Genomic DNA, 9,586 nt, shown 5'->3' on the forward strand with positions numbered 1-9,586 from the left:
TTATGCGACGTGAAGCGCTTGTTATAAATTGAGGATCGAGGAAATTTTTAATGCTACTACAGATGTAGTACATGATGCTTCTCCATGTGTAATTAATTGGGCTATTGACGTCGCTTTGCAAAAGGCCGCTCTGTCATTTCAAATTAAGTATCAGTACTACCTAAGGTTTTGAGATTTGGCATTGATCGTTATGATGATTCGTGCGTTGTTATCACACAGTGTTTATGAAATGATAAAATGCCCGTCTATGTGTTAGGGCAGTAAACGACTTGAAAGAAGGTTTTTCTCAGTACATGATTCAGAGGCTCCATATTTTATTTCCAGCAGAGAAAAAGGCAAACGGGCTATGAATGTTCAGGTTTGGGGTTGATAGAGTAACGAAGCCTGATATTTTCGAGCGCGGTAGAGTTCTCAATTTTGATGTGGTGTCATCGCCTTGTAAAATGCATTAAGGTTTGCCGGTGCTATGGTTTTCTTCGACTCGCCTTCACGACGGGGTGTTAGGAATCGGTATAGGGGAAGCAGTCGTTAGAGATAGCGGTGTACAGTGATTCAGGATCGAAGCAGCGTTTCTAGTATTGATGTCTCGAGAAGGATGATCGTCAGAAAGGTTTAAAGCTGGTAACGAGCTATTGGTTCAAGTGCTACAAAGACGGATTTTGAGTTAAGGCAATAACTGGGCAGCAAAGGATGAGGAAGGACATGTGGAAGGTGCCTTGCGGTGGATAGGTTCCGAAAAGGCCAAGTGTACGAAAACAGAAGTCGAGTAGTTGCTTAAAGGAAAGGGGTTTGACCAAAGTGGGAGAGTGGCAAAGTAGCATATGGGTTACGTGGTAGGATGATTACACGTATTGAGAAAACGTTTGAGTGATTTGGGATGTAGAATGGACAGTGATTAGGGGTACGGACTTAAGTTGTAATATTAGCTGCTACATTGAGGAAGACTAGATACAACAGTAGGGAGTTGCTTGATATGCAGAAGGATACAACATGACTTTGGATTGGAATGTATTGTCGCACCTTTAGCTGATGTCCACGAGGAGTGAACGGACTGATGTAGCTGGTGAATGATCTTGGACGCAGGATGATCTATTAATTTCGTAGTAATTACACCAGTGTAGTGACGTTGGAATATGTCAGTATGTAATTTCCACATATGGGTTATCTCCTGTAAACAGATTAGCGGTCGCATGGTGTTGACGGAACTTCTGCGAAGAATTCTACTGGCTACCCGGATCATGTCAACGATGAAGAAAGAGTCTCGGTGGATTCTAAAATTTTGTAACTGTAGCTTCAAGCTAAGTGGGAGAGCCCCACCGTCTATGATTGGATTGCGTAGTGTCAACTTGTGCGGTTTCTGGTTATCGGTGTTTTGGTGGGTCATTGAAACTAAGGAAAGAAAACATCAATGGTAATTTGAGCAAAGTATTTGGAGAATGTGTGCCATATTTGGCCTTATCAATTCACATTCAGGTTTTTGGAAGACTCAGAGTTTATGCTTCGTGTAGATGTAATGCACAGGAAAGTGAGACAGTCAGATGTTTCCTTGATAAAGTGTCCATGTGCTAGCAGGGACTTGGAATTGATCATGTTTGGGAACAAGTCAGAGCAAGTGACTCTCAATAACGGTCTTAGCGGGTTCAAAAATTTAAAGTGTGGTATCTAAGGATCTCGAGTCGTAGTATGGTTGAGTATCAAGCTTTTGCAGCAGATTATGAAACAGGGCTTGGAGTACTCTGCGTTATATTTAGGTTGTGGTGTAGCATTTAAGAAACGGAAGAAAATAACTTCGGATTCATAAAAGAAGTATCAAAATGGGTGTAATAGTTGAAGATGAAAAAGTGCGCACAAGGAGGGGTATGAGATGATTTGTGGATTTTGAAACAGCGTGGTCTCGCGAAATAAGGTCACTTGGATGAGTGCGGATTTGAGTTCGTGATCTAATGAATGAAGCTATTATTATTTCTAAGGCAAGTTGAGAATAAATTGAGAAAATGACGAGTCGGCTAACAATGGTTGAATCGGCATGATGGTGGCAATGACCAGTTCCTTCAGCGCATAGAGTTATGCATATAATTTATGGCAGTACGTGCGAGGCTTGGCAGCCGCCATAATTGATTTTATCTGGAGGAATTCAAGTATTATGGCATGTTATGTGTAGAGGGATCCTGGAAAATTTATGGTGGCTTAGACCACTACTTGAGGCCGGTATTTTCTACGGATATGGGAATTCAGTCACGTGTTGCAATGGTTCTCTTGAAATGAGTTAAGAAGAAGGTTTTTATAAGATGAAGTGTTTACTCTATTAGTGGTTCGGGAGTTATGATAGGATTCTTGTACTCCTGCGCATTGGCGTGGTTAAGTGCACTAAGTAGCATGGGATTTGAAAGTTGAGGATTTAAGATTTCGGTTCGGTGTTGACAAGGATGTCATGAGCTCGGATGAGCAGGAAAGGGATTTAGATGTTTAAAGTAAGATGGTATTGTTTTGGAATCATCTAAGGTCGATGTTAGGTGTAAGAGACCTTGTGTATTGATTTGTGGATTTTTGATATGCTTTACAGCATTAGTGTAACCGGTAGCATGGATGTGCAGACTTCTTAAGTAAGGTCGTGGGAGTGTGTCTCATGGAAATATTGTGTAAGAGTGACATGTAGTCACTATATTGAGTGAAGATTGAAACCAATTATGAAGATTTTGGTAATATCGTTGATTCGAGAATTTATGCCCAGAGGGTGCTTGGTTTATTTGGTTGTTGACTGTAGAAGTATTGTTCCGGTTATGATGGCTATTCTTGTATGTTATGGGAAAAAGGGTTATTATGGATACTTGAAAGGTTATTAGCCTAGTACGATGCGATCAGAATCGGCTTGAGGTCTGTGGATGGATTTGAATATGAATATGGGCTCTATATCAGGCCGAATGTGTTCATTTCAGCATAACTGCTCCCTGTGGAGGAGTATTCAGACGTTGGATGTCGTTTCGTCGTCGGTTATTTCATGTAATACTATATTGTGCCGTGTGAGTTGCGAAACGGCTTGATAATTTTCTTATGTGTTGAGGTTCTGCATAGAGATGGTGTTATATGAGCAGGATGGCTCTCGAGACTCAGATCATATATCGAACCTTAGTTGTGCTTGAATTTTGTAGCAGATGGCGTTGTCGGTCCTCCCAGGGATGATATTACGCACTGGGTGTGCTTGTGTCCGATATTCAGATATTTTGTAGTAATGAGCATTCTAGCTCGGTAAGTATTTTTTATAAATTCTTTTTGTGCGGATCGGGTGGCACGCCGCCACGGGTATCATGTATGGATCGGGTTACACACCGCAACGGTATCATGTATGGATCGGGTTGCACGTCACAACAGTGTGATGTTGAGTATAGTCCCCTATATTCTATTTTGTGTGTTTGTGTCTCATTTTCTGAGGAAGGTTCATGACACCTTTTTAGTTGTTTAATTAGTCATGTGGGTTGATAAATCCTTTCCAGAGTTCATTTTTCTTATGTATCGCAATCGAGTCCGTAGTTTATTAGCTCATTGTGGAATCATATGAGGCTTTTTGACCGCGTCTGAGGTGGTTTATTGCCTGAGCATCTTATACTTGGTGAGACGAGATTATTGGATTCAGGATCAGTGCGATCGGATTATATGAAGTGTAATAAAGAGCAAATACCATTATTTGGTTATAATGAGGCAATGGTTCTTGTCAGAAAGAGAAAACTCAATAATTGTTGACTCGGCAGTTGGTTATGAATTTTTACACATTCCTTCCATCGTGGAAGCATTTCAAGAGTTGGAACAGGACTTATATGTATCACGAGGTGTGTTGTGAACATCAGATTCGTGAAATTTTGGCTATTGTTATCAGAGGATGTTATTATAGTCATATGAATGATGTAGTGCATGGTCTAAATTCAACAAAGGTATGCAATCCTGTATTGGAGCATCGGGTAGTGATTGACACAACATTCATAGGTTGGAAACAGGCATGGTGGAGAATTCTGGATGTTAGAATTCGGCTCTAAGGCTTATTTGCCTAAATAAAGGGGAGAATTTTCAGATTTGTCTCGAGCTAATGTGCTCAATTGGTTGTGGTAGCACGGGTAGGTGCTCGAAGTGTTAAACAGTGATTTTGGACAACTCCGAAACAGTCATTAGCACGTTCGAGGACGAACGTATATTTAAGTGGGAGAGAATGTAACGACCCAAACGGCCGTTTTGACTTTTAAAACCCCGTTCCCTAAAATAAAACTTCCCGTAGGTTCTTGTAATGATTTATGACTTGCGGGGATGGTTGGTTCGGGATTTGGAAGTGTTTGGGGTGAAACCGGAATACTTAGTTCCTTAAGTTGGCCTTAAAGTGCTAAGTTTGATTTCGGTCAATATTTTTGAGAAAACGACCCCGGAATAGAATTTTGATGATTCCAACAGCTCTGTATGGTAATTTTGGACTTAGGAGCGTGTTCGAAATTTTATTTGGAAGTCCGTAGTTAAATTAGGCTTGAAATGGCTAAAAATGAGAATATAAGTTTGGAAGTTTGACCGATGAGTTGACCTTTTGATACTGGAGTCGGAATCCAGTTCCGAAAATTTTCATAGCTCCGCTATTTCATTTATGACTTGTGTTTAAAATTTAAGGTCAATCGGAGTTGATTTGATAGGTTCCGACATCGAATGTAGAAGTTGAAAACTCTTAGTTTCATTAAGCTTGAATTGGGGTATGATTCATGGTTTTAGCGTTGTTTGATGTGATTTAGAGGTCTGACTAAGTTCGTATGATGTTTTAGGACTTGTTGGTATATTTTGTTGAAGTCCCGAGGGCCTCGGGTGAGTTTCAGATGGTTAACGGATCAAAAGTTGGACTTAAAAAGTTGCTACAATTTTTCCTTCTGCTGTATATTTTGGGCTGTGATCCAGCCCCAGATCGAATCCAGATATCGAGCCCACGATCGAGGCCTGAGTCGAAGCCAGGAACGAGGCTCAGTATCGAAGCCACTATCGAAGGCAAGGCTCGAGGGCCAAGATCGAGCTCCCTGAGATCGAGCTCCCAAGATCGAGCTCCCAAGATCGAGCTCCCTGAGATCGAGCTCCCTGAGATCTAGCTCCCGAGATCGAGCTCCCTGAGATCGAGCTCCCGAGATCGAGCTCCTTGATCGAGCTCCCAAGATCGAGCTCCCTGAGATCGAGCTCCCTGAGATCGAGCTCCCTAAGATCGAGCTCCCCTAATCAAGCTCCTTGATCGAACTGGGCTGCTGGGCAGTTTTATAAAAAGAGGACATTCGTCCCATTTGCCATTTTTGGCGAACTTGAGCTTGAGCAGAGGCGATTTTTGACAGATTTTCAAGGGAAAAATATTGGGGTAAGTGATTCTAACTCGGATTTGGTCTACATATACAAGTATATCATTGTTTTCACCATAAATTAGTGTTTTGACATTTAAATTTGGGAAATATTTAGAAATCTCATAGAAATAAATTTTTGAGATTTCGGTATCTATTCGGAGTTGGATTTGAGTGAAACTGGTATAGTTGGACTCGTAATTGAATGGGTTGTCGGATTTCGTAATTTTTGCCGGATTTCAAGACGTGGACCCCACGGACGAATTTTTAATTAATTTCGGGATTTTTATTAAAAATGCAGTATTTTCTTATAGAATTGATTCCTATAATTTTTAGTGATTGTATCGAATTATTTTGGCTAGATTCGAGCTAGACAGAGTTGGATAATCGTGGAAAAGGCCTTATAGTGGATTAAATTGGAGCAAGACGAGGTAAGTCTCCTGTCTAATCTTGTGAGGGGGAAATTACCTCATAGATGATTAAAAGTAAATAATTATTGCTAATTGTGGGGGCTACGTACGCACGAGGTGACGAGAGTCCATGCGTAGCTACTATTAATGCTAAAGTTCGGGTAGTTTAGGACTCAAAGTATGCATTACTTGTGTAGATTGTATTCTTTGATTAATTAATAATAATTGATATATATGAATATATTGTAAATTGTTAGATAAAGATATTAAAGGATGGAAATCTCATAGGCTTGACTTTCTGTTTAAATCAATTAATTGTTAAAAGAAATTGTTCTCCTCCCGAATTTATCTTATAATAAATATACTCTCCTTCCGGAGGCACATAAGAAAATGTCCTCCTTTCTTGTGGAGCGGGCCGTACGCCTCGGCAGGATAGATGCATCTATGGATCGCGCCGCACGTCCCTCGGCAGTGTACATGACACTTTGGATCGGGTCGTACGTCCTTGGCAGAAATCGTGCTTAATAATAATAATAATTACACTATACTTGGACTGTTTATTACAGCTTGTAAAGTTATTTGATAAATTAAAAATTTATTGAAACTGAATTGTAGCTTGTAAAGCTATTTGATAAACTGGATTTTTTTATTGAAATTGAAAGATTTACTTAATAGATTAGAAATTATTGGAATTGAAGGAATTTAATTACTTCTGTTGGTTCAATAAATTATTGTTAATTATGTGAATCATCGTTGATATAAATATTTCTATTTTCATGATTATTTAATATTATTGACCCATAGTGAGTGTCAAAGTCGGTCATCTCGTCTCTATCACTTTGAGATTAGGCTTGATACTTACTGGGTACACGTTGTTTACGTAATCATACTACACTTGCTGCACTTTTTGTGCAGGATCTGAGACAGGTACTAGTGGAGGACCTATCATCACATACCCACGTCATCCCGAGGCATAGTGGTGAGCTACCTTTCTGAGCCGTTCTGCAGCTACCAGTGTCTCTTCTTATATTTACATTCTGTCTATTTCATTTCAGACAGTATTTGGGGTTTTGTATAATCTACTAGATGTTCATTCACTTGTGACACCAGGTCTTGGTACACACATTGATAGAGTTTGGGTATATATTTTTTTGGTTTTAAATTTTATCAATGTATGCTTAATTTATTAGTTGGCTTGCCTAGCTGTAGTGTTGGGCGTCATCACGGCCTACATGTGAAATTGGATCGTGACACTCAGCATTCAATGTGTATTCCTGAATAATCTCATTTTTCAATTATTCAACCATTTCATTTTACCAAGTTCAATGTTAGCCAGATTAGTCAACATTTATCCCCTTCGATGCAACAACAAGATCTTATTTGTAACAATTGGTTTTGTTGGTTGGTTAATTGGTCACATAGATATATATGAGAAAATTTTGCAATATTAGAATTCTAACAAATATTAAATCTGAGTTTATAATTTTTAAAGTATAATAAGTTTAATATTAAAAATATTAATAGTCAAACTTATCAAGTTTAAATCCTAATTTCAGCTCTGAATAATACCCGCAGGAGTCCTTACATAATACTTGGAGAACAAAGATCATCTCTGCCACGCTCGAGTAAAGAGTCTTAAGGGAAAGGTATTGTTTGACAAATCCAAGAGGAGTTGATAGATTTTTTCTCAATTCCGTGCACTAACTTTTGTTGATTTTTCTCAATTACATCAATAATTAATTAAAATAATTTATATTACTGTGTCTGCAATTCTCCTTGCTCTATCCTAGGAAGCTTGTTTCCCATTTATGAATAATGAATAATGGATATTTGTCATCAATGTCTATCCATATCTATCTACTTCATAAAATATTATTATAATTATTTGAACTATATAATTGGATAACTTTTTATAATATAGTTTCCACTCCCTTTTTCATATTTCAAACGCAATCTAATCACAACGTTGCTAAGGAATTGAAAGTTATTGTCACATCATCACCATGTTGTTAGTGGCTGATGATTAATTCAAATTTACATGTAAGACTCAGAGTCCGTCTTAATTAGCTTATTTAAGTGATTTTAAGTTAAAATAAATTTTAAATTATTATGTAGTATTTGAATAAAGTAAAAAAAAAAATACTTTTAAGCATTTATTTTTAAGCTTAAATAAAAAAGGCCAAAAATCAAAAACTATAATTTCTAACTTATGACTTAAAAACTATTTTGGCTTAAAAATCACTTAAAATAAGCCCATCCAAACGGGCTCTCGTTATAAGAGGAAGTACTTCCTATATCGAATTATTATCTATAATGCTAGACAATTAACTTAAATAAAATATTGTTTTCTTTCAATTTTTCTTACCAAAGTCTCACTTTAAAACTTTAATTCATATTATAATTTCGATTTAAGGATAAAGACCAATAAAGTTCTCTTTATTGTTGGAAAGGATCAAAGTTACGTTAAGTTTATCCTCTTTGTTCCTACCTGCTTTTCAATTTTACCATTATTTTGTCTCACTATTGGAAAAAAGATAAAATGCAACCTAATATCAAAACCAAAAAGGGCAGAAAAGAAGAAAAGGGAAAAGCAAAAAGAAGAAAAAAAGAATAGAAAGAAAAACCTTGAATTCACAAGTAAAATCCTTATTATGTTGAAGAGAGAAGATTTTGTGATTAAGGTTTATCAACAATGAGCAAAAGATGGTAATAATTTGGAAACAATTGTGACACAAATTTATCAAATAGTTTCAAAACTATATTGGTCAAATTAAATGAAGTTATTCATTGCTTAGTTTCTCTCTAAGTTCAATGACCTTTTGTGTAATTACCTTAAAAGCTTGATCGATAGTGTAAAAGAATTCTTTTTATACTATTAGATCACACTAGTTTTAGTATACGTGTGTTGCACGTGTCTATAGTGTCTATCAATTAAAACTATGTACATTGACGTCAAAATAAAATGCAATATTTGTTTAAAGGATAAAAATTATTTTTCTCATAGTAATTGTATTAAATATCTTCTGAATATGCATAGATGATGAATTTAGTTAAATTTTAGTTGTGCGTTATTTTGTAATTATACATATTTTATAATATAATTTACAAATATTTTAAATTGTATCTCACCTGAAATCTCTTTATGAATACATTTTGATTTCTACTAATTTCATCCTTATTTCTTTAAGTTTGTAGTTAAAAAATTTAATTCTTAATACTATAATTAAATTTTATTTCATATTCTGATATATTATATCTCCGATGGTCTTTTTATGAAAAATAATTTATGTACTCTAAGATTTTTGTAAACTTGAAAAATAATTTTACCTATATGATAAATTTGGAAAAGAATAAAATTGAATTATTTTTTTAGTTAGTTAATTCAAATCCGGGTAAAAAAGGTCAATTCAAATACTTGATTATATTTAGTAATCACTAATGAAAATAATTTATTGTTCGAGGATTTAAATTATTAATATCATCTCATAGAATAAAATAAATGTTTAATTATAACTATAGTTTTATCCACAAAATTCTTGTGTCAAATGATAAAAAATCAAACTTTTACACTTTATGTTTGCCTTAGCGTTAGTAAATGACTTTTGTCAATCACTTATCTCTCTCTCTCTTTCTCTTGTTATTATAAAATATTTTCGTAATTTTTTTTTCTAATAATGTTTTAAAATCTATATTAATATTTATATCTAAGCAAATTATTGATCAAAAAATAAAATTAATAGTCAATAGACCAATCTCACATAGAATACTCATCGCATTTATAGGCTAAATATTGATTTGAATAAATGACAAAGCAAACTACTTCCTCTTTCTTTA

This window comes from Nicotiana tabacum, chromosome 18 (assembly GCF_000715075.1).
Source record: "Nicotiana tabacum cultivar K326 chromosome 18, ASM71507v2, whole genome shotgun sequence".
Classification (NCBI taxonomy): domain Eukaryota; kingdom Viridiplantae; phylum Streptophyta; class Magnoliopsida; order Solanales; family Solanaceae; genus Nicotiana; species Nicotiana tabacum.